This window comes from Lampetra fluviatilis, chromosome 60 (genome assembly GCF_964198595.1).
Source record: "Lampetra fluviatilis chromosome 60, kcLamFluv1.1, whole genome shotgun sequence".
NCBI classification, from domain to species: Eukaryota; Metazoa; Chordata; class Hyperoartia; order Petromyzontiformes; family Petromyzontidae; genus Lampetra; species Lampetra fluviatilis.
The window spans coordinates 545,035-570,754 of NC_136334.1; the positions used below are offsets into that span (position 1 = coordinate 545,035).

The window sequence follows — 25,720 nt, forward strand, 5'->3', positions numbered from 1 at the left end:
ATTTAACGTGTTCGGACAAGGTAGACTTCGCCTGAGGCGCCGAGAGCTTCAGCTGGGTCGTCACAGGGGGGTTAGCCTCGCGGCCATACATTAAAAAGAAAGGGGAAAATCCGGTGGCCGCATGGGGAGCCATCCTGTAGGCCTGCAACACACCGGCTATGCGAAGGTCCCAATCTGTCTGGGATTCGGACACCTGTTGGGACAGCATAGACGTGATGGTCCGATGCAGCCGTTCCACCATCCCGTCAGTTTGAGGGTGATACGGGGAGGTCCGAATTTTCTCCGTACCCAAGAGGTCGCACACCTCGCGGAGGAGTTTTCCCGAAAAATTCTTACCCTGGTCAGTAAGCAGCCGTTCCGGAGCACCTTTGTCGAGGACATAGCCCTGGACAAAGGCCTCCGCGATGGCTGCTGCCGACTGGTTGGCCAGGGGCCAGGCCATAGGCCATCTCGTGAAGTATTCGACCCCTGTCAATAAATACCTATTCCCCCTGGGTGTAGCGGGAAATGGCCCGAGTATGTCTAGCGCAACGAGCTCGTTAACCCGGGAAACCTTTATGGACTGCAGCGGAGGGTTGGACCCCCTAGCTGGTGGCTTTCGCTGCGCGCATTGCGTGCACGACCCCAGGAGATCCCACACGTCCTTTGCCATGCCCGGCCAGAAGAAATCGAGCTGGAGCGTGGCAAAGGTCTTGTGAACCCCCAAGTGCAGAAGCCGCTCATGAACAGCCCATACCACCTTACCCCTCAATGCTGCAGGCACCACGAGCTGCTGGCGGCGGGTTTTTCCGTCCCAGTGCATTAAAAGACCCTGGAACAACCCCCACGAGTCAATGTTCGCCACCCCCTGCCCAACCCCCCCTGCGCGACGGCGCAGAGCGAGGAGGGAGGTGTCCTCCATTTGGAGGCGTCCCCATTCCGCGACCGACAACCCCAGCAACGAATCCCTCCCTTCTTGCTCGATAGGACCCGAAGCCGAAGGCGCATCGGCGGCGGCCACGAGGACCGAATCGGTGGTGACGTTCGGGGGCCTACAACACCCCGAACCCAGGAGGCAAGCGCACTCCGAAGTGGGTGGCAACCGTGACAGGGTGTCAGCGTTCGTGTGGCGGACGCCCTTACGATATGTGGTGACAAAGTCGTAGTCCTGGAGAATCTCCAACCATCGAGACAACTGGCCCGATGGTTGTTGAACCCGCAGAGCGTACTGTAGGGCCGCATGATCTGTACGGACGGTGAAACGCCGACCGTACAGATATGGGCGGTACTGCTGAATGAAATAAACAATTGCCAATAATTCCCGACGGGTAACGCAGTACCGTTGTTCCGCTGGAGACAGTACCCGACTACCGTAAGCCACCACATGCTCTACGCCCCCAATGAGTTGGGACAGCACGCCCCCGATGCCCGTGTTACTTGCATCTGTATCGAGCAAGAAGGGTTGTGAGAAGTCGGGGTAATTCAACGGCGGAGCCCCCACCAGGGCATTCCGGAGGGCGTGAAAAGCAGCCTCCTCCTCCAGCCCCCAATGAAACCTGACTCCCTTGGACGTCAAGGCATGCAATGGTTTCGCGATCGTAGCGAAGTCAGCCACAAACCGTCGATAGTACGACGCGAACCCAATGAAACTCCTGACCTCTCCCACCGAGGTGGGAGTCGGCCAGGAGCTGACGCATTCCGTTTTGGCGGGATCAGTGGATATCCCCGAGCGCCCAACAATGTGACCCAAATACCGCACCGATTCGCGGAGCAAATGGCACTTCTGCGGTTTAAATTTTAAATTGGCAGCCCGCATTTTGAGAAAAACAGCACGCAGCCTCTGGAGGTGTTCCTCGAAGGATTTGCTAAAGACGATGACATCGTCCAAGTAAATTAAACACGAATCCCATTGCAAGCCTGCCAAGACCAGTTCCATTAACCGCTGAAAAGTTGCCGGCGCAGAATGTAAGCCCATCGGCAAGCGGTTAAATTGGAAGAGACCTTGCGGTGTCTGAAAAGCAGTTTTAGGTTTTGATTCGTCATCCAGAGGAAGCTGCCAGAATCCAGATAGTAAATCGAGGGTGGAAAAGAATCGCGCCCCCGCCAAGGCATCGAGCGACTCATCCATTCGAGGAAGCGGGTACGCATCTGCCACAGAAATTTTGTTCAATCGCCGAAAGTCGACACAAAACCGCAGTGAGCCGTCGTGTTTTTTCACCAAAACGATCGGTGCGCCCCACGGGCTGTTGGAAGGGGAAATGATATCGGCGGCTAGCATGTCATCAACAGCCGATTTGACATGATCCTTTTCGGCGGGACTGAGCCGAAAGGGATTTTGGCGGATTGGCGCGCTGTCACCCGTGTCAATATGGTGTCGCAGCAATTTAGTACAACCAATATCAAATTTGTGTTTACTAAAAACGTCGGCAAATTCTTTCAGGAGAACTCGCAGCTGCGCACGCTGCGTGTCGGACAGATCCACAGATCCCGCGCAAAGTGCATCCAGCCATCCGTCATCACAGTCCGAATGCGGTCGCGACGGAGGATCGGTGGTTACCTGACCCACGAGTGGTTCCTCATAGGGCGCCGGCGTTGCGTGTGCAAGCACGGTCCCTTGAGGAACCACGGCCGTTCGCGATCCTACATTAAGGACTGCAATGAAGGGGTCCCCATCCCCTTTCACCATGGTCTGAGCCGCTAGCAAATCGGGTCCATTGACCCCGGCTCGAGATGGTCCCAACAAGACCCCCCGATCCGCAACCCCTTCAGCAAACGGCCGACGCAACCTAAGAGGGACGAGCATCTGAGCCCCCGGGGGTACGCGCACAGTTTTTGTCACGAGCGCCTGCACGGTGGCAAACGCCCGACGCTCCGTGGTGGGGGAAGACAAAAATGTAACACGTCGGCCCGATGGGAGCTCGATGCACCCCTGGTCAATCAAGATACGGATGGGCATTTTGGCCAAGAAATCCGTCCCCAACAGGCACGGAACCGCGAGTGAGGAGGAAACCAAAACAGGCCCGGATAATTTAATGTCTCCAATGCAAATTTTGGCGCGGATTTGCCCAATAATGCCCAGCGAGCCCCCGTTAGCAGCATAGCATGGCACGTCAACAGGGAGCAAGGGACGACTTTGAACGGGAAGGATGTTATAAATCAAATCAGATATAATGGTCGCCGATGCCCCTGTGTCAATTAAAATCCGCACCTCTACCCCATCAATATGACCGACCACAACCGATGATCCCGCCGACGCAGCAACGACACGATGGGCGAGCTCCGACCACTGACCCGGTTGGAGCGCTCGCCGCATTTCAGAACAATCGCGCGCGATGGGCGGCGATTTTCGAACCCTGTTCAGTTGAGCGCGTGAGTGTGTGTCGGATGTGTGCATGGGCCAAACGTGTGAGGTGCCACGACTCGCCGTATTTCTCTGCTGGAGCTTGGGTGGAGACGGCGTGGCGTCCTGACGAGGTGTCGCTCCGCGCTGACGGGGAGCCCGGCATCCTGACGCAACGTGGCCTTGCAGGCCACAGTTGTAGCAGCGTGTGAGCGCCCCAGATGGCCTGGGCTGCTCCTGGCGGCTCGGTCCATTCCGAGCCTGCGGTGCCGCCGATCTCCATTCCCCCCGCCGCTCCACCCCGCAGACCTCCTCTGATGGGAGGGCGGTGGCCGCCATGGCATGGCCGGCCACCCCCTTGGCAGCCTTGCGACGCAGGGACCGCAAGCCCCCGTGGATGTGGCGCGCGACCAGCAGGGACGACATCTCTCCGTCGTCTTGAGCCAAGACGGCGATGTCCAGCTCATCGGCGAGTAGCAGCAGCTTTTCAGCCACCATGGCGTCCACTCCCTCCTCGTCCATCCGCGGGAAAGCTGCCTTTGCCAGGGCCAGGAGAGCCGTTCGGAAGGCCAGGGGCGATTCGTTGGCGCCCCGATGCCGATCGTGGAACAGCTGCCTGCAGTCCGAAGGCGGCCCATAGACGGCTGACAGCAGCTGCAGCGCCAGGTGCAGCGTGGCGCGCTTTTCCTTAGGCGCCGAGGTGAGGGTAGCCAGGGCGTCGTCGTCCAGCATCGCCGGCAGCGCGCATAGTGCCTCGGCGTCCGTCCAGTTCGCCATCTCTTGATGAGCGATGAACCGCCTTTTGAAGCCGCCCCAATCTCCATCCGCTCCCACGAACTCCTTGAGAGGCGGCAGTCGCTGTTGTAAGGCGACGTCCGTGGCTGCGGATCTCGCTCCCTCGTTCCCAGCCGACGTTACAGTGTGGGCGGGCTGTGAGCATGGTATCGCCGGTCGCTCAGTTGTTGACGCGCTGGCCGGCGTTGATGATGTCACGGCTCGTGCTTGGCCCTCAGCAGTCACCTGACGCAGGCCGGCCCCGCCCTCTGCTCGCACTGTAGTGATGGCGGGAAATTTAACCGCGAGCCGCGTCGGGGTGGCGGGAAATGCCGGCGTGCGTCGGCTGCTGCCGTCTTCCCGCGCAGCCCCTCCAGCTCCCAGCCACGTGATGTCCTCCAACACAGCGGCCGCGGCGTAGAGCAGCTCCGCCAGGCGGGAGTGAGCCAGCCGAAGTCCCTCGGCCGACGCATCCCCCCCCTCCTGTCGTAGCGGCGCGGGTGTACTCGGCCCCGGCTGCTCCGATCCGACCTCGGCCATCTCTGGTGGTGATTCGGCCGCGGTGTCCTCCCTCTCCGACTCCCTGGTACGTGTCGTCCCTCGTGTGTCCATCTTTGGACGTTTTACTTCTGACACCAGATGTAGTAATTACTCAAGAGGCTTGACGACGGGATCGGAGGCACACTTATTTATTAACACAACTTGTATACAGTTAGCGAGTATACACAGGACCTAAGGGGTAACGTCCCCTTACTCGGCTAACAGGGAGACACAACATCTAAGCCCCGCTAACCTAAGCCCAAGTCCTCCACTAGGGAGCTAGGGGAGGCTACCTGTCCCAGCCCTGGTCAAGCTGGGATCCGACCCCCTGAGTTCCCAGACCTGCTCGTCAGTCTGGGCTCTCGGGGCCACGCCACCGGCTTGCCCTGGTCGGCCCTGATAAGGACAGCGAGCCAGGGGAGCTCCGGGGCCTATTCTAGCTGGTCTTCCGTCTTCGCTGGTTAAAGCTGATACCTCGACCTCGAGCCCTCCGGCTCACCCCCTCTTATAGTCCGCGGCCCCCCCGGGAGGGGCCCGTGGGGGATGCAGGTGCGGACATCGGTGTGGCCACCTCCTATGTGTACGGCCCTAACCACGCCCCTTGTGTTTGTTTGCCATCCGCTCCCATACACAATTACACCTCTACACAGCTATTGAAGGCTTCATGAACTACGTGGTCAAAATAGATGTTAAATAATGTGGGAGCCAGAGGTCATCCCTGTCGCACCCCAAGGTATACAGGGAAAGGCTCTGACTCTCGGCCACGTAGTTTTACCCGGGCCCGCTCACCATCATGAAGGTCCTTAATGATCGTGAGCAGAGGGTCAGGGACTCCGAAAGCACGAAGAACAACCCAGAGCCCAGGCCTACTGATGGTATCATAGGCCTTGACCAGGTCAATAAAGCAGAGATGCAGGTCTTGTTGGAATTCCCTACACCTCTGCTGTAGCAGACGGATAGAAAATATGGCATCTGTGCAGGACCGCCCTTTGCTAAAACCGCATTGGGGCTCCGCAAGCCTCTCCTCAGCATGCCTAGCAAGGCGATGTTGAATAATCCTTGCCAGGACCTTTCCCGGCACAGAGGAGTGAGATGCCCCTGTAGTTGTTACAGTCTGTGCGGTCCCCCTTCTTAAAGAGGGGGACCACCAGGGCATCCTTCCAATCCTGCGGAACCCGTCCAGTGGTCCAGACTGTTGTTATGATGTCATATAGGGCAGTCTGTGCACAAACGCCACCCTCCCTGAGCATTTCGCTTGAGAGATCATCTCTGCCCGGTGCCTTTCCTAGTCTCAGACTCTGGATCGCCTTCAGTACTTCCTCAACAGATGGCACCTCAGCCAGCCACTCACAGGGGGTGACCTCTTCCAATATTTGAGGCACCGCAGCCTCAGCAGGGTTATCCCCACTTTGTGCCATGATGTTTTCCTGGCTGAGGGATTTCCCCTCCCCCAGGACCTCACAGAAATGCTCAGCAAATCTGCAAACCTGTTCCTGGGGGTCGGAGATTGGATCACCGTTTTTTCCCCTAATGATGGTAATAGGTGTGGCGCTGCAGGTTACTTTTTTGATGGAATTAAATAGTGATTTGTGATCGCGGGCCACTGAGGCAGACTCAATCTCTTCAGCAACCCGCGACCACCACACACACGCACACACGCACACACACACGCGCACACACACACGCGCACACACACACACGCACGCGCACACACGCACGCACACACGCACGCGCACCTACGCACATACACATACGCACGCACACACACACGCACGCACACACGCGCACACGCGCACACGCACACGCGCACACAACAACAACAACCGCCATTCGCCACTAAGTGGCGGTGACGTCACCACGACGCTTGTGCCAGGCCATGTGCACCCTGAGGCCACGTGAAGTGTCGAACGCCCGCTGGCAGGAGGTCACGGGGCAGACCCAGGTGCCACGGGTCGACTGACCGAGATGACTGGCTGATGCACCACCTCTGCCCCCTACTGTGCCAACTTGCTGTGCTTTAGCCACCCGGCGCTCCGCTCGTTGTTGTGAGCGTCGCTCCTCCGCCCTCCGTTGTTGTTGGAGGGCGACTGCCTCCAACTGCCCAGTAGCGTCCTTCACGAGCCTCCTCCACTGAGGCCGATCTTGACACCGCTGGTACCAGTCATCGGCAAGTCCACACACACGCGCGCACACACACACACGCGCACACGGCCCGTAATTGTATTGATTTAGCTCTGCTCGCTGCTAAAATATTCATGAGAGGGCAAGACGTCCAAATGTTCTTCATATTTCGGAAGGGTCTCCGAAAAACAGAGAAGGGGATTTCTCGCCACCCCTCAGTGGATGACCAAACCACCGCCGGTTCACAAAGTCATCACGCGTCACTCCGGTTCCTCCGGGGGAACAAACAAAACAAGCAACTCTCGTTAGCCTGCGTGACACCGCCACGCTGCGGCTCACGTAGTCGAGGTTTGTAGATGCGCACGTTTATCATTTCCATTGGCTGGGTGGGCAGCAGTGGTGGGGATTTGAACGTGCCCACCGTTCCGAGCGTCGGCGTTCGTTCGGTGAGCCCGACTCCGCTGACGAGGCCCATGAAGTTGAAACCGGTCTAGAGTTCTCGCGCTCAAACAAATGCTTGCAATGGACTGCCAAGTGCTTGCAGTGGGGGCAGTACAGCAGCTAGGTTGTTGTTGGCTTCTCTGTGCAGAGAGTGTCTGAACACGTGATAAGGTCCCACTCATTAGACACAAAGTACTCACCACACATCTCACTCATCCCGTCGTGGAGCATAAACCATCATCACGCAAACTCCGGTCATCCTCGCAGAGGATTTTGGTGAGAAATCGAATAAAAACGGTCACCGCATCGCGTGGCGCTTTCAGATCCACTTCTGTGGCCACCTGGATTGCTCTTCATTCCGATATTAGGAAGCCACTTGAGCTATCTATATATATAAAATCGCAAATCTGTCTGTCTGTCTGTGTGTGTGTCTGTGTGTGTGTCTGTCTGTCTGTGTGTCGCCGGACCATACGCAGTTTCATTGGACGAAATGTGAGGGATTTGCGAGACACGATTGGTCCGTTTGGTTTTCCACGGCGGTTGCCCCTGGCAACGGGTAGCGACGCATTCGCTGCGGGGTGGACGCCATTTTTAATTCCCGTAAAAAATATGCGCACGCATTAACACGCGACTCTCAGGTAAATTCATCAAAGTTTCACGTCCTCTTCACTCCCCCCCCACCACAATGTGTGCAATTACTATTATAGGCTCGGTAGATAATAAAATTATAGCGATTAGACAGTATTATTGTAGCGCGGGGGGGGGGGGGGGTAACGGCCCCGGTACCCAGCCTCAGCCGGGTGGGCAATCTAGGCGAGGCCGGAGGCTCTGCACGGTACTAGGCCTCGACACCCAGCACGCGACTCTGAGGTAAATTCATCAAAGTTTCACGTCCTCTTCACTCCCCCCCCACCACAATGTGTGCAATTACTATTATAGGCTCGGTAGATAATAAAATTATAGCGATTAGACAGTATTATTGTAGCGCGGGGGGGGGAGGTAACGGCCCCGGTACCCAGCCTCAGCCGGGTGGGCAATCTAGGCGAGGCCGGAGGCTCTGCACGGTACTAGGCCTCGACACCCAGCACGCGACTCTGAGGTAAATTCATCAAAGTTTCACGTCCTCTTCACTCCCCCCCCCACCACAATGTGTGCAATTACTATTATAGGGTCGGTAGATAATAAAATTATAGCGATTAGACAGTATTATTGTAGCGCGGGGGGGGGGGGGGGTAACGGCCCCTGTACCCAGCCTCAGCCGGGTGGGCAATTTAGGCGAGGCCGGAGGCTCTGCATGGTACTAGGCCTCGACACCCCACCACACTATAGGCCGTACATATTACTGCACAGCGGCCCAGGAGATCGTGGCTGGGGGGGGGGGGGGGGCAGGGGTAGCAGCCCATCTGTGTATATATGTAAGGTTATTAAGAAATATATTTTTCACCCGGGCAACGCCGGGTACTTATGCTAGTAAATTATAAAATCATCATCATCGACATTGACGAACCAATTCCTTCAGAACTGCTTCATGTGTTTGGTTTGTTGAGCTTCCCCCCACACATCCGATTTAGCACGGTTGGCTACGTACGGTACAAAAGAAGTTCAATGTACATAAATACACGTGTGTAATATCCTCCCCCCCCACAACACAACCTCTCCGTGTGTGGGATTTCTCCGGAGACTGCAGTTTCCTGTATCGTAAAAACAGACGCACACACACAATATTAAAATAACAATTATGATAATCATCCCTGACTATGGGCCACTTTCTCCAATTCCGCACCCCCTCTGTCCACCCAGCAATAGAAACATGCATTTAGAGTGTCCAAAGTGGTGTAAATTCCACATTCACAGTAGCGACCAGTCAGGAGACTGGGCGAGCACTGCTTTTGAAGAGTCGTGGGCGCTTACCTGCCGATTGACTCACTGAAATGTTCCCAATTCATGCTTTAAACTAAACTATGTTTTTTATTTTACCAGGCAAAGCCCACCGAGCTACGTAGCTCTTTCAGAAGCGACCTGGCATTCACAAATATAATAGCTCAACGAAGTGGCTTATCGTGTGCAAATTTATAGCGGCCAAATACTCTAAACGCATGATTCTAAATGTGGAGGCAAAAACCGGGGGAGCGGGGAAAAATCCACGCGACCACGGGGAGAACTTGTAAACTTCAATTATACAGCAGGCGTCAGGGTCGGGATCGAAACCACGACCTCCTGTATACCAGGCGAGGTAGTTAACATCTCCTAGCCACCGCGGAAACCACAGGCCGCTGTGGGAGGCAAAACGTTCACCAAAAAAACATTAACGGGCCTCATTGTTAACGGACTACGGTCCTGGCTGCCCCCACTCCCTGTCCCATGAAGGTGGGAAACCCCCGACGTGGCATTCCCCCCAGCACCACGCGGCTCATCATTATGCGGAGGATGTTGCCAAGCCTTGCCTGCCACCTCCCCATCCATCCAGCGAGAGGCAGATCAAGAAACTTTCCAATCGATCACCGCCCCCGCTCCGCACCTTCAATCTGTCACCGCGCCCAAGCAGCGCGCGTGCGGACAGAGGCGAGAGCCGGTAATCAGCGCTCATTAACCCTTCCCCGTTCAGAGATACTGCACGTCCCAGGGTGTGGGGTGTCCTCCATTCACAGCTGCATCCCGGAAGGCGCAAACGGCTAAGTGTTCATTTTACTTATAGAGGCGTCGTAGCAGCGCAGCTGTTACTCATCGCAGAGAAGCGCGGCGACACGACCGCCGCACTCTCCGATAGATGGTGCCAAACCGTGCCGCACGCCCTCCAGCCGTGGCGTTGTGGGAGCCTCGGTGCCAATTAAGTTATTCTATTTTAGTTTGCGTACCTATTCCGGGAAAGGGTTTAAACAAAACCACAACATCTGTGATCCTGCGTCAGCAGCGGTGCAGGAGCACAATCTACACAAACAAAAACCCTCGCCACACGCTCGCCAATAACAACGATGCCCTGCAGAGGGGAGACGTCACATACGAGGCGACGTTTCGGGCGACGGCCTGAAAGCGCAGCAGCGATCGATAACGTGCTGAATCAGAGTCCGACTGGCAACGTAGGAAGGATCGAGAAACATTTACCCCCATAACAGAGGGGAGGGACCTCGTGTCACCGCGACCGCCGTGAGTCAGGCACACACAGGATTCCTGATGACGATGACGACGATGACACTAATGCAGTCAAAGCTATCGCAGTTATAAAACAGACCGCGACAGTTTTAACATCGGTGCTCGCGCCTGGTTAAAGGAGGGGCATTGATTCGCTAAAAGTGTTGCCCGCCGTGCACACTTGCCTGGTATGCCTTGCCGCGAACAGCGCCGAGTCAGCGAGTCTTAGCCGACCCGTCTCTTCGAGACGAATGGGCAATTCTTCCCGACGGGATATTCCCCAGCAAACAAAATACTCGGGGCGAGCTTCCTGCTGGAGAATCATTGACAAGACAACAATCATTGACAGGACAACATTATTTTTTATGTTGTACTGTCAATGCTATCGGAGTCATGGAATTGTAAATGGTGTAGTGGGTTTAGTCTCCACCACGCCAATGAGCTCAACTCGTAACTAATTGGCGCATGTCAAGTTTAATGACACATCGATGTTTACACGATCTAACCCCCCCCCCCAAAAAAACTATTATGGACGCATTCAGGTATCCAACATTTTTATGTGCAATTATATTGAGGGACGACTATAGTGTGTTGTTTCACTGTAGTCTTGGTGTAGTCTCAGGCTGTAGTCTTGGTGTAGTCTCAGGCTGTAGTCTTGGTGTAGTCTCAGGCTGTAGTCTTGGTGTAGTCTCAGCCTGTTGTCTTGGTGTAGTCTCAGGCTGTAGTCTTGCTGTAGTCTCAGACTGTAGTGTTGTCTTGGTGTAGTCTGGGACTGGCTGCACCATGTCGCCCGCATGCCCAGCCACCGCATGCCTAAACAACTATTGTTCAGCCAGACTGAGGAGATTAAACGGGCACGGCACAGGCTGGATGAGAGATGGAGTGACGTGGTACAGGAGGACGTGGAGCTGAGTGGACTTGCCGATGACTGCTACCAGCGGTGTCAAGATCGGCCTCTGTGGAGGAGGCTCGTGAAGGACACTGCTAATGGGCAGTTGGAGGCAGTCGCCCTCCAACAACAACGAAGGGCAGAGGAGCGACGCTCACAACAACGCGTAAAGCACCGGGTGTCCAAAACATAGCAAGTTGGCACAATAGGGGTCACACTTGGAGCATCGGCCAGTCATCTCAGTCAACCCATGGCACTTTGGTCTGTCCCGTGACCTCCTGCCAGCGGGCGTTCGACACTTCACCTGACCTGAACGTGCACATAGCCTGGCACAAGCGCCGTGGTGACGTCACTGCCACTGAGTGGTTGTTGGGGCTGTAGTGTGTGGTCTTAATGTGGTCTGGGACTGTTCTTTCCGTTATTTTTCTGCCTTGCCCAAGCTTTGGAATTAGTAGTGTACTCATACAATTTGAACTTATATTCTTCATCTATTTAATCATAGCGGTTTGCTAAACTTTCCTATACTTTGCATTTCAATTGATTATTGTATCGTTTGTTGCTGTAACTTTCTGACCCCGTGCCCCGACTGGACATCTGTGAAAAAGCTTCAGAGCTCATCGGATTGCTCCAGGATGAATCAAGCTTCTGATTCTGCATCGGATCCGTCGCAGAGCAGTGCGATCCCCTTCGAGTTACAGCACGGCCCACGGAGGTGGATATCACGGAGCCACCGTCGAGATTCTTTCAAGTGACCTCTTATCCGCAGTCGGGCAGGACTTTCCCACACACTCTGCACAAGAGCAATGCCCGTCACGTGACAGCCAACTCGATATTTTAACTCCCAAAGCTGGAATTCAGCCACATTGCATGCTGAGTCAAACGTAATGCGGACGTTTGTTTTCGTGTGCAGTCGTGTGTGAGCAGGCACTTCAGCATCGAGTTTGATCACAACTCAGTCTCTGGGTCTCTAGGTAAGTCACTGGTGACCAGGCTGAGGCCATCGGCTCACGACACCTGAGAACCCGGTTCACTCACTGGCAGCTGACAGCTCAAGCGCTCTGACCTCTGAGCTTATCCAACCACCTAAATGTAATTTTCCTGAACTATATTCAAATTTTGCTCTATTGAAAATGTGTATGCCGTATCACAATTAATATCCCACATTAATTTTAAGGACCGACTTAAACCATGTGACCGATTCTGCTAAAATAGAGACGCAAGCCTATGACCAAATCACCTGGGATGCACCTGATCTCAACAGATCTCAGAAGCTAAGTGCTCAAATGGGTGACCACTGTGAATTCATAATCTGTCGTAGGTGGTTTGTGGGTCTATGCGTTGAGCAGCATTGGGGTTAGGCGGTAAAATCCATTGTTGTATCCGACCACGCCACCTTCACAGCCCTGCTGCGCTGACCAGCGCGACGGAAGTCAAATAGTCCCCATGACCTGGAACGCGCAGGCAAGGCCCTCTCATCCAGCAGTGGACCCATCTAGAGGATGCGGCGAGTGGCATGCCGCCCGCCGACTGCCGGTGTTGTTGGCGGCGCAGTGGTTAGCCGCACTCCACTACGCACCCAGCGACCCGAGATTGAATCCCGCTCGTGACCAACAGTGGTAATGCTTATCTGAACCGGCCTTGAGCATCCCCTAGGTTTACTCAGTCTTAAATGAGTAGCTGGTGCTGCGGTGTGTAGTAAACATCGCCATCAGCACCGGGGGAGACAAAAGCGGCCGGGCATGGTGTTGGCCACCCGATCCCTCTCGTGTGCTGTGCCAGCCTACAGAGGTGGTCGCTAAAGGCACTTGCCCCAACAGCCTGCTAAAGGCTAAACGAGGGATCTTTGTCTTTGACTCACTGTTGAGATTATAATTGCACAACTTACTAAGTTTGTCTTCCAAAATGAAAGTTTTTGAATTTGTCGTTTTGTTTTTGTTCTGCGATAATCACAATGTGGTATTATATCAACAAGAGCAGCTGTACTTGTACACACGTGTGTACACGCGTGTGCATACACACACGTGTGCAGCAGCAACAGAAGCAACAACAACTGACGGAGGGCGGCAAGTGAACAAGGTTTTCAGCATTGTCACCTGAGAGGCGTGACAACACGTGTGTCAACACGCGTGTTCACATTAAACATTCACCGCCGGTTTCCCCATCTCACATTTCAATTCCAGTGCCCGCAAGCGCACACGGGAGAGTGAGCGCTGACTCTCGTAGGAGCACACACACACACACGGGAGAGTGAGCGCACACAGAGTGGTACACACACACACGAGAGTGAGCGCACACACACGAGAGTGAGCGCACACAGAGTGGTACACACACACACGAGAGTGAGCGCACACACACGAGAGTGAGCGCACACACACACAGTGGTACACACACACACAGTGGTACACACACACGAGAGTGAGCGCACACACACGAGAGAGTGAGCGCACCTACACAGTGGTACACACACACACACGAGAGAGTGAACGCACACACACACGAGAGGGAGACAAAGTCTACCGGGCATGGCGCTGGCCACCCCGCCCCCCCGTGTGCTGTGCCGTTCTTAAGTGCTGCTCGCTAACAGATTGCCCCAACAGTCTGTTAAGGCTACACGGGGATCTTTGTTTTTGTTTCCTCATTCCTTTGTTCTTTATCGCCCCCGCCCCGTCGATGTATGTTGTCGCCCACGCTGTCAAACACCCACAGCAATGAAGCAATCACTCACAGCTCTTAATTGCTCCCCTTCTGGAGGAACAGCAAGTTGGTGTTCGGCAGTTTTCTGACCACATCTTCGGCCACGCCGGTCTGTGCCGATTGGTGAATGTCACCGGACGAGCTCTGACATTGGTCGCCACCGATGTTAGCCACGAGCGGGTAATCGAACTCAGACTGCCGGATGATGAGCGCGGTGCGCCCCCTTTAGCACTGACGATGGCAACAAGAACAGAATGGCAGTGCCGCGAAACGCGTTCGTCGATAACACCGTGGTCCGAACAAGAAACTAATCATATCAGATGAGAATGTTTTGGGTAACGGCCCTTCTCCACGGGGCACAGAGAGGCCGGGAGGTGGGCGAGGTGCGACGCTTCACTCTCCCCTTCCCCACGGGGCACAGGGAGATGGGCGAGGTGCGACGCTTGACTCTCCCCTTCCCCACGGGGCACAGGGAGATGGGTGAGGTGCGACGCTTCACTCTCTCCGAGGTGGGAGGGCCTCACAGAGGTCTCCACGCCACGGCAAGGCCCCACTGGAGGGGGTGGGGAGCAGTGTGGGGCAAGCGGAGAACTCCCATGCCTACCGAGGGGGTAGCACGCAGCCTGGCAGGAGCCCACTTGCTGTACTGCCTTTTACAGACACCACGCTGCCTCTCTTTTAACGCGCTTCACTCAACAGTGGATAGATCACGGCTACTGCTGCTGCTGGTGATATTGGTAATGTTGATGCTGGTGATGATGTTGATTATGATGCTGGTGATGATGATGTTGTTTATGATGATGATCAAGATGTTGATGATGATGTTAATGATGCTGATGCTAGCGATGATAATGATGATGATAATGATGTTGATGCTGGTGATGATGATGATGTTTGTGATAGTGATGTTGTGCTCCCGGCACTGTGCCAAGGGACGGGGAACTCTTGCCGAGCAGCGCGATATCACCCGCTGTGTCAAGAACCGGCCTGCAGAAGGACATCTCTCGGAGCTCACGTTGGACCAAAATTTATTTGAAAGCGGCCTTTTGAATCTGCACACAAGGGGGCAGGCACAACGCTACCAATAATTCGTTTGGCAATAAGATTAGTTTTTTTCTCACAGCTAGAATTTAGCCAAGCGATGTTGATTCGGATGAACGAGGTCCATTTCGCCTAGATAGCCACATCAGTTGCTTTCAAGGCGATGTGAAAAAACTCAACGGGCGGAGCTACCGCCAGAACACATTCCCGGTCTCCCACCCAACATCAACCGCATCAGAACAACATCACCAGGCTCGTGGGCGCACCTCCTTCACGAATGGAAGGTTAATGGACACAAGATAGGGCAGAGCGACTGTTGGCCATGCAACCCAAACCGTGGACCACCCAGTAAACCAGTCAGTCGGCACTCCTTCAACAGAGGAACAGCAAAACTAGGCAATCTCTCTCTCTCTCCTGAAGCCCTCCTGTCGTGGCGAGCAGACTTTGGCACTGACATTTAAACTATAAACAAAACTATTTTTATTTTACCAGGTAAGACATTTAGCCCCGAGACACACTGGCTGTCACGCGCAATAGAATAGCAAAAGATGATGTGAAGACAAAAATAAGAATTCTTACAGTGAAAAGAGTGTGGGAACAGGAAAGCTGAGAGAGGGAGATACCTGCAGTGGCACGGCAGTCCTGTGCTCTGTCCGATTTAAAAACTACGACCGGCTCCGGAGGCTTTAGCGCGCACCCGCTCGCACTCGCTCATGCCGCAGACAACCGAGAGAGGGAGTGCGGAGAGAGGGAGTGTGGGGAGACGGACGGGTGGCGGAGGCAGCATGGGCGGGCAATCGGCACCCGCCTCCAAGAGCCTCCTCCCGCCGCACGCGTTTCCGGGAATTTGTCCGAAAGTAGGGAATAGAGGAGACTCCCCGTGGACGGTGGCATCGATGGAGAAATGACCCCAACTCAACGGGAGGGGGGCACTTCTTGGTTGTGCAGGCATTGGTGACCCAGCTGAGACTCTAAACTCGTGACACTTGAATTCCCGGGTTCAACCACAGGCGGCTAAACCTGGATTCAAACCCAGGTTATTCAGCCGTGCCGGCTCCGTGCTCTGACCTCTGGTTCACTGGGGCCACCTTTTCTAACCACCAGCTCAAACTACAGGTGGCCACATGACTCACCGAAGGCCATGACACGCCACGATATCCACAAGAACAATCGCCCGTTCACATGGATTCTCTAACAAATGTTCAGTGTGCGGAAGTAATCAGGGACAATAAGGATTCCTTCCGAGATGACGCCATGCCGTCACGCAGCACTCGACGTGCGACGTCGCTCGATGTTGTCACGTCGTTGGGACGAGAGGCGCACACACGGCGTGGGAAGTCATTGCCTTGGCCGAAACGGCTCAGCCATTGAACGCTTCGGATTTTTACACCAACTTTTTTGACAGCTACAGATTAATTTGGCCCGGTTTTTTTTATCAAATAAGTTTCCAAATAGCAACACGACTTTATACTCAGCCTTTGGTTGTATTGGATCATCTTTTTGAGCGTTATCGTGACACCGCGATACAGATGGACAGAGCTAACGCATAAACGCGTTCAACCCTTTTTGTAAAGCATTAAACAGCTTCAGGTGAAGACCCCGGGGCCGGCCCAGGACACGCTGGCGGGACTATGTCACTCGGCTGGCCTGGGAACGCCTGGGAATTCCCCAGGAAGAGCTAGAGCCTGTTTATAGTATTGTACAGTAGTGTAGTGCTTAGTAATATAATGTGCAGTGTAGTAGTGTATAGTAGCGTATAGTGTTGTATAGTGTATCGTAGTGTAGGAGTGTATAGTAGTGTATAGTGTAGTCTATAGTGTATAGTAGTGTATAGTAGTGTATAGCGTAGTAGTGTAGTTGTGTATAGTAGTGTATAGTGTATCGTAGTGTATAGTGGTGTAGGAGTGTATAGTGGTGTATCATGTAGTGTATAGCGTAGTAGTGTATAGTGTAGTGTATAGTAGTGTATAGTGTAGTGTATAGTGTAGTGTATAGTAGTGTATAGTGTAGTGTATAGCGTAGTAGTGAATAGTGTATAGTAGTGTATAGTGTAGTGTATAGCATAGTGTATAGCGTAGTAGTGTATAGTGTATAGCAGTGTAGTAGTGTATAGTAGTGTAAAGTGTAGTATATAGCGTAGTGTATAGTAATGTATAGTGTAGTGTATAGCGTAGTAGTGAATAATGTATAGTAGTTTAGTAGTGTATAGTAGTGTATAGCGTAGTGTATAGCGTAGTAGTGTATAGTGTATAGCAGTGCAGTAGTGTATAGTAGTGTATAGTAGTGTATTGTAGTGTATAGTATAGTGTATAGCGTAGTAGTAAATAGTGTATAGTAGTGTAGTAATGTATAGTAGTGTATAGTGTAGTGTATAGCGTAGTAGTGTATAGTGTACAGCAGTGTAGTAGTGTATAGTAATGTAGTGCTGGAGTATGTCGCCAGAGAAAGGGAGGTCTGGACCGCCCTACTCAACACGCGGCTGCCGCTGCGTCCCTCACCATGGCAAGCGGACTGACAAACTAACGACTTGAACAGAATAGATTCTTGAATCGAATTGCCACCAAGATCAAGACATTCCATCCAAATGCTGGTGGACTGAATGTGTATAGGCCTAGCCCACACAATCGACAGACGCACAGGCAACCAGCAAACAAGACCAACTGTTGATTTTAAAATAAGAATGTTTTGCATTTCTGGCAATAAAACAGGAGGTGCTATGATGTTCAAACACCAAAGAGACACCTTTTGCAAGACATGACGTCTCCATTAACCACACGTACTTATGGCAAAGCATGCAAACCAACATGCTGTTTATTTAAAGACACATGGTATGTAGCTATCTGGTTAGACAGACCAAACCAACTGATAGCTTATCTTAGGTAAATGTACATGTGTTTACACACCTTTGCCAATCAACTGTTGGATGATGGCCTCCCCATGCCCTGCAGGTTGCTGTGGTTATTTTGACCTTACTTCCACGTGCTGGTCTGGTGAAGACAAGAGGCAGCATCGTCGTGGGATGGTTCAACAAAGGACTTTGCTGCACTGCCCCCTCAACCAAGAGGCATAATAAAGATACTAAAACAATAACATATACCACGGAACACAACAGCACAATAACACAGAATGTTAAGTCTACAGCAGACTCCGAGCCTTCTTGCAGTGGACCTTTCCCAGGAGTATTTTGTTCACAACAAATTCGTTGTTCCCCCAGGGCGTCTTTGCTCGGTAACGCGGGGTCTGGCATAGCCCACCGCAAAGGCAACAGAACTCGTTGTGCACGGTGACGACGGTGACGATCACCTCCACTACCTCGTCGTCACGCCGTCACCACCAACGCCGCCTCCTCACCGGGTTCCCTGGCTCTCGTCGAGGCTCAGAACCACCCAGCGGCGCCAGCAGAGGGGAATCACGCGCAAGCTGGAGGGCAGCGGCAGGAGCCGTGTGGTGAGCTGGCGCCCATCCCCCCCTGCCCCAAGCTCTGCGGTCCTCTAAATAGCATGGTGGTATTACTGGACGATCAACGAGTGTTTATGTGGGAGGAAAGCTAAGAACTCGGAGAAAACCCACACATGCGAGATGGCAACACTCTATCCCCGCAGGGATGCGGCGGATGATATTGGTCCTCATTTTCTGTGCCGCCTTCTCCTGGCAAGCCAGGGTACGTGGTCTCTTCCTCGACGCCCACGGGAGGAAGAGAGTTCCGCAACTGTTTGTGTGATCCAGCAACCGCTGCCCCCCCTCCCCCCCCGATCTCCACAGTGCCAGATTTTAGGCATGCACCGCCATCATCACCTCGCTAAACAGCAGTGCCAAAGAGAGCCTCAACGGAGTCTCGAGCCTTCTTATAAGGAGCATCCTGCTCAGAATGCTTGGCCAATTCCACATAAAGTACAAGTCAGTAATGCAGCCTGTCTTCACAAGGACAAAGTAAAAAAAAAATTCGATGAAACCAAGATGATTAATAAAACTGCCTTGCATCACCGACCTGAATTATCAAACTTTGACATCCACCAACAAATTTGGCCATGGGGCTTTTGTGACCTAGGTAAATGATCACAAACATAGCAGATAGCTCATCGCCGTGACCATTGGTCCCCTACATTGCGTTGCTTCAGAATTGGCGCTTGCTCCACTCTCTGGAACAACAACCACTCGCAGAACACAGCGGCCTCCCTCCGCTCTTCCGTCAGTCGTCACGTGGCGATCGCCATCACGTGCGTGCGCCAATGTTCTCCCATCCACGCGTCCCCCCTCCCGTCTCTTCGTGTCATTCCCAAGGTGCATCTCCCCAAGCGCTTCTTTCCGCAACTTTTCAATTTTTTGTTCCATATTTTTCACGAATGTCTGATTTGCTGAACCACGTGGCAGAGCATACGCACTGAATAGAAAACCCTCTTATGTAGGACACTTTGCAGCTATTTTCATTCTCTCTATTATCGTTGACCTGACAAGGGGGGGAGGGGGTGGGAGGGCGACATCACATACTGTGATGTCATAAACATTCGGATCAATCGGAAACAAACAATCGATTTTCTCGTCTTCCGAAACCTCAAAGCGCCGAGCGAGAGCGGAACAAGCAGATGCCACGACGCTCGACCCGACGTGCGACCCGACGATCGCCGCGCGCTCCCTGTCCGTGGCGTGCTCGGCCTCTGCGCATTGCCGATGAGTCGCTCGGGTCGCCCACGGCAACGGGCGAGAGACACACCACCACCACGCTCCGCACCACTCCTCACCACGCTCCTCACCACGCTCACCACTCCTCACCACGCTGCTCACCACTCCTCACCACTCCTCACCACGCTCCTCACCACGCTTCTCACCACGTTCATCACTCCTCACCACGCTCCTCACCACGCTCCGCACCACGCTTCTCACCACGCTGCTCACCACGCTCCACACCACACTCCTCACCACGCTCCACGCTCCTCACCACGCTCCACACTCACCACGCTACTCACCACGCTCCTCACCACGCTCCTCACCACGCTCCACGCTCCTCACCACGCTCCTCACCACGCTGCTCACCACATTCCTCACCACGCTCCGCACCACGCTCCGCACAATGCTCACCACGCTCCACTCCTCACCACGCTCCGCACCACGCTGCTCACCACGCTGCTCACCACGCGCTGCATCACTCTGGCGCTGCTGCTGCCCTTCTGACAGCCGCCCACCGCTGCTGCCCGAGGGCCTCTCCACGCCACGAGGGTCGTGAGGGCCACGTGGGTCGTGAGGGCCACGTGGGTCGTGAGGGCCGCGTGGGTCGTGAGGGCCACAAGGGTCGTGAAGGCCGCATGGGCCGTGAAGGCCACGTGGGTCATGAGGGCCACGAGGGTCGTGAGGGCCACGAGGGCCGTGAGGGCCACGTGGGCCGTGAGGGCCACGAGGGTCGTGAGGGCCACGTGGGTCGTGAGGGCCACGTGGGTCGTGAGGGCCACGTGGGTCGTGAGGGCCGCGTGGGTCGTGAGGGCCGTTTGAACTTTAGCACACGGAATGGCGTACGCAGTAAGCGGATCTCATGCAGCACGTGAGGACGCACAACGTGCCGGCACAACGCGCCCCTGCGCGCACCGAGTTGCACCGTACGGTGGCATCTGGCGCGATGGCGTAATGCACACGACGCCTCGAGTCAATCCGCTGGTGGAGGGGGGGTCGCAAGGGTCGTTTGACCGAACTTCGCCACCATCGGTAAAGTCAGGTAGGTATAAAACTAAATTAATAAAATCACGACGTTTCGGGTGCAACACAAGTGCCCGTCATCAGGTGGGACAACCACAGCAAGAAACAATTGCTGAAGTGGGTAAAACAAAATTTTAAATCTAGATTTCACCACCACGCCGGTCGGCGCGGGCTGACAAGGGTAGGGAGGAGGAGCGAAGAGGTATGGAAGTACGACGACGACGACGACGACGACGACGTGGATTTCTCTCCGTGTTTAAGAGTATTTGGCTGCTATAAATTACCACGTGATGATAGTCACTTCTTCTATCATTGTGATTGCCAGGTCGGTTCTGAAAAAGAGATACAAAGTTCAGTGGGCCTTACCTGGCAGAATAAAACATTGTTTATAGTTTAGAGACGGCAAGTCCAGCGGTCGAGTGAGCGGCTCGCAAGCGCAAGGTCACGAGTTCAAAACCCTGCTTGGGGGTTTACTCGGTCCGTCATCCCTCCAGGGTCGATACAATATTTACCGCTTTGTGGGGATGTCAACAGTGGTTGTCCTATGGGTCGTCTCATCTCTGCCATAGGAATATGGAATTTACACCACTCGTTCAGAGATGTGAAAGGGGTGGGGGGGATGAGCGGCAGAAAGGGAGCGAGGCTCCACCGTGTAGAGGTCCTCCTGTCAAGGCAGACCAAAAGGTGGCATGGAGCAATCCGGAAACTAAAAGAAAAGGCCATCCGTGTCCATCTGTACACCGCACGCTCCTGCTGCGACTACTGATGTTGTTGCTGCTGCCGCCGTCACTGCTGCCGCCATCGCTGATACGACTACTGCTGCTGCTGCCGCTGCTGCTGCCACTGCTACTACTGCTGCTACCGCTACTGCTGCTGCTACTACTGCTGCTACCGCTACGACTACTGCTGCCGCTACTGCTGCTATTGCTGCCGCTGCCACTGCTACTACTACTGCTGCTGCTGCTGCCACTGCTACTACTACTGCTGCTGCCGCTGCTACTACTGCTGCCACTGCTACTACTACTGCTGCTGCCACTACTGCCGCTGCTACTACTGCAACTACTGCTGCACATTTAGCGGTGTCGTGCGGTAGGACTCGGGGCAGCTAGACGCGCACACAGACGGGGCCGCGATTACCGGCCGGCTCATAGAGTAGCAGCACTCGGCGCTCTTAAGGGTTAGCGAGTTCGAACCCTGGACACGGCCATCGGGAAACACTCTCAGATGAAGGTCTCGTGCTTGGCTATTTGATTAATTAAGTGATTCATTATCAACGCTTAAGTCCACGGGTGAACAGTCGCTGAGAGCCATGCCGACGCAACGGAGCTGCACACAGGAGGTGGGGGGTAGGAAGGGGGGTAGGAAGGGGGGCGGGAAGGGGGGGCCCCGCTGCCCCAACTGAGTGAGACCATCAAGGCGGGAGAGGGGGAGAGATGAAAATGTAAACGGGGGGGGGGTGGGTGATGACGGCGGAGGGGAAGTATAACCAACCTAGCGAGGGCAGGGGGAGACGCGGTGTAATCCCTTTGATTCATGGGCTCATCGACGAGCACAGAAATAGTCGCCGCACGTGCCACTGCACGGGAGGCGATGAGCGAGACTTGGTGACCATTTCTGCATCGTAACTTCTGGGCTGTCGGGGGTCTCCTGCCTGCTTCGGGCAGGGGGTGGGGGTGAAGGGACACCGTTGTTGCATGGGCTCGGGTAATCGACCACAAAAGACGCAGTCGATTTTACATTTTTTTAACTGCAATGTCACTCACACCGCATTGGATATCACGGGGTTTTATGTGAATATATGGGTCTATGTGCGAGTCGATGGGTCTCTATGTGAGTCTATAGGTTTCTGTGTGAGTCTATGGGCCTCTGTGTGAGTTTATAAGTCTCTGTGAATCTATGGGTTTCTGTGTGAGTCTATGGTCCTCTGTGTGAGTTTATAGGTCTCTGTGAATCTATGGGTCTCTGTGTGAGTTTATAGGTCTCTGTGAGTCTATTGGGCTCTATGCGAGTCTATGGGGCTCTGCAAGTCTGTCGTCTCTATTAGTCTGCATTAGTCTACGCTAGTTTATGGGTCTCTATGTGAGTCTATGGGTCTCTATGTGAGTCTATGGGTCTCGATGTTAGTCTATGGGTCTCTATGTGAGTCTATGAGTCTGTGTGTGAGTCTATGGGTCTCTATGTGAGTCTATGGGTCTCGATGTTAGTCTATAGGTTTCTATGTGAGTCTATGGGTCTGTGTGTGAGTCTATGGGTCTCTATGTGAGTCTGTGGGTCTGTGTGTGAGTCTATATGTTTCTGCACGAGTCTGCACGAGTCTACGATAGTCTATGGGTGTCTATGTTAGTTTATGGATCTATATGAGTCTGCTGTAGTCTATGGGTCTCTATGCGACTGCCCATGCAAGCATGAGGTACAAATGGAATCAATCTGGAGACCCTGTTCAGCAATGAACGGCTGTCAAACACAACGCCCACAATTATAACCTCGGTCCGTTGCCTTTCAAATGCCACGTGGACAGAAGACCGCTGCAGGCAACGCAACAGTGGCTACGCTCGCCTGGCATAGACACTCCAAACGATGATGATGATGATGACTATCATCATTCTCATGCTTGTTTACCTATTAGAGTCTCAGGACTCCTTTTCACGAGGGTCCTGTCGGGTCTGCACAGCTGCCTGGCGATGGTTGCTGTGATCACAGCGGAGTCATTGGCGGTATCATTCTGCAAACTCGACAATTCTGCACCATGACGCCGGCACGCCAACTACTTTTTGTGCTCAGTTTGTTGTCCTTCCCCCGCATCTCCGCTTGGCACGGTTGGTTACGTGCGGAGCGAAAGAACTTCAAAACACATACGTACACAGAGACCCACAGACACCCAGACCCACAGAGACCCACAGCAACCCACAGATTAGCACGGTTGGCTAGGTACGGTTAGAAAGAAGTTCAATACACACATGTAATCTTGTGAATGACGATGCGGGATCGTTAACATCCAGCGTGAAGCAGTTTAATCCACCCGCAGTATTAACCAGGGCGGCCACTGGGGTCGAACCGTGAACCCGTGCAAAAAGCGGCGACCGCGCTTACTGCTGGCCTACGTCACGGCCCCAACCATGAACAGGATAGCGCGCGATACTGTACACGAGTCATTCGTGTCATTCATTTCCACGCCAGGAGAGTTTCTTCGCTTCTCTGTGTACTGCCAGGCCTACACACCTCACCAATCAGTCGCACCTCTCATGTAATCTACAACCGCTGGATGAGGGCCTCCCCATCACACCGTGTGGGACATTGGGGGTTGTTTGACCCTCGGTCTGGTCTTGGTGGCCAACGAGGGTTCATGAAGGTGTGGAGCACAGATGTGGGAGCGTTAAACTGCTGCACTGCCCACGACACAGCCCCGTCACAGCCTACAAAACATGTTGAGCACGAGGTTCGCCCATACAAGCACTATCCACAATCAACCATGGCTTGGTTTCCCAGAACTTCTGACTCTCGATGAGATCGGAAACCGGACATCCGGGTGGCTACGCTGCACGCTGCGGAGGCGTCGAGCAGCGGCTTGTCCCTGGCTCGCCAGCAGACTGTGGTACAGCCAAAATGTGGACTTGTACAGCGATAGAGTGTTTCACCCTCGCACACCCATGTACGTATGCTGAACTTCTTTCACACTTAGTCAATCGTGCTCAGAGGTTGCAGGGAAGGACAACAAGCTAAACACAAAGATAAATGCGTTTTCAATCGGGATTATTTAAAAGTGCATCGATCCAGTGGCTTCCTAATATCGGAAGGGAGAGCGTTTCAGAGGCCCGTCAGAAAGCGCTCGATGCAGCGACCATCTTTGTTGGATGGCCGGCCAAAAGCTCCGGTTTTCTCCCAAAACCAAACACTCATTAATTGGCCGATAACAACCAAATATATAGAGGATGGCAGAGCTTTGGCAAGGGCCGGCTCATCGCGTGGCCGCCTTCCCGCTCATCTGTGGCTCCTGCGTCTCGTGCCTCCAGGTCGTCACCTCTCCCTCTGTACGCGAGGGCAGGGCGGACGCCGCGTGGTGGGTTACGGGACGACGCCAACATCAGGCACATCCTGGGCGATTGGTCATAACCGTATTAAGCGAACATTATCACTGTTATCGAACGAACACGTGCTAAAATACTTAATAATCTGAAAGCCTGCTCTAAAAATACAATGGGGTTTAAGTCTCTGGCAGTAAAGACTACTTCTCCGGGCGAATTTATATATAAGTGTATGTCAAAGGGGTATTTAATGGCAAAGTCTGCTGCTATAAATGTGAAGCAAATGAGCTGCCAATATCATCTCGGCGTGTCGCCCGCAAGATCGTATCACAAAGTGTCTAACGGCTATTAATAAATATAAAACATTTATCACACAAAGCAACAGACAGGGGAAAAAACGAGGGAAACAGCATCGGCGGTGCTCACGGCTGCACGGGAGACATCGTCACACGTTTGTTGTTGTTGTCGTCGTTGCCAGCCGCTAACTGTCCGCTGTGTGAATGCTGAACTTCTCCCATTATCTCTTTGATTCCCTCCTATCCTGAGTGAGTCGCCAGGTCTCTATGTCAGTCTATAGGACTCTATGCGAGTCTGTGGGTCTCTGATTGAGTCTGCGGGTCTCTGAGTGAGTCTATGGGTGTCTGAGTGAGTCTGTGGGTCTCTGAGTGAGTCTGTGGGTCTCTGAGTGAGTCTGTGGGTCTCTGAGTGAGTCTGTAGGTGTCTGAGTTGAGTCTGTGGTTCTCTGAGTGAGTCTGTGGGTCTCTGAGTAAGTCTGCGGGTCTCTGAGTGAGTCTATTGGTGTCTGAGTGAGTCTGTGGGTCTTTGAGTGAGTCTGTGGGTCTCTGAGTGAGTCTGTGGGTCTCTGAGCGAGTCTATGGGTCTCTGAGCGAGTCTGTGGGTCTCTGAGTGAGTCTGTGGGTCTCTGAGTGAGTCTATAGGTGTCTGAGTCTGTGGGTCTCTGAGTGAGTCTGTGGGTCTCTGAGCGAATCTGTGGGTCTCTACGCGAGTCTATGGGTCTCTACGTGAGTCGGTGGGTCTCTACGTGAGTCTATGGGTCTCTACGTG

At 53.8% G+C, this 25,720-nt stretch overlaps 1 protein-coding gene across 6 annotated transcripts in view; it reads right to left on the reverse strand.

Moving 5' to 3' along the window:
• Nucleotides 1–25,720, reverse strand: part of LOC144950991 (phospholipid-transporting ATPase IA-like) — a 178,107-nt gene that overhangs the window by 143,371 nt on the left and 9,016 nt on the right. For 2 of the 6 annotated variants that reach the window (XM_078881195.1, XM_078881201.1), the window contains exon 1: nt 15,572–15,698. The exons of 2 other annotated variants lie outside the window; for them this stretch is intronic. The gene's annotated coding sequence lies outside the window, so the exon portion shown is untranslated. Of the gene's footprint in view, nt 1–15,571; nt 15,699–17,851; nt 18,014–25,720 lie in introns of those variants that run through there. 2 more of the 6 variants (XM_078881197.1, XM_078881199.1) reach the window with 2 other exon arrangements.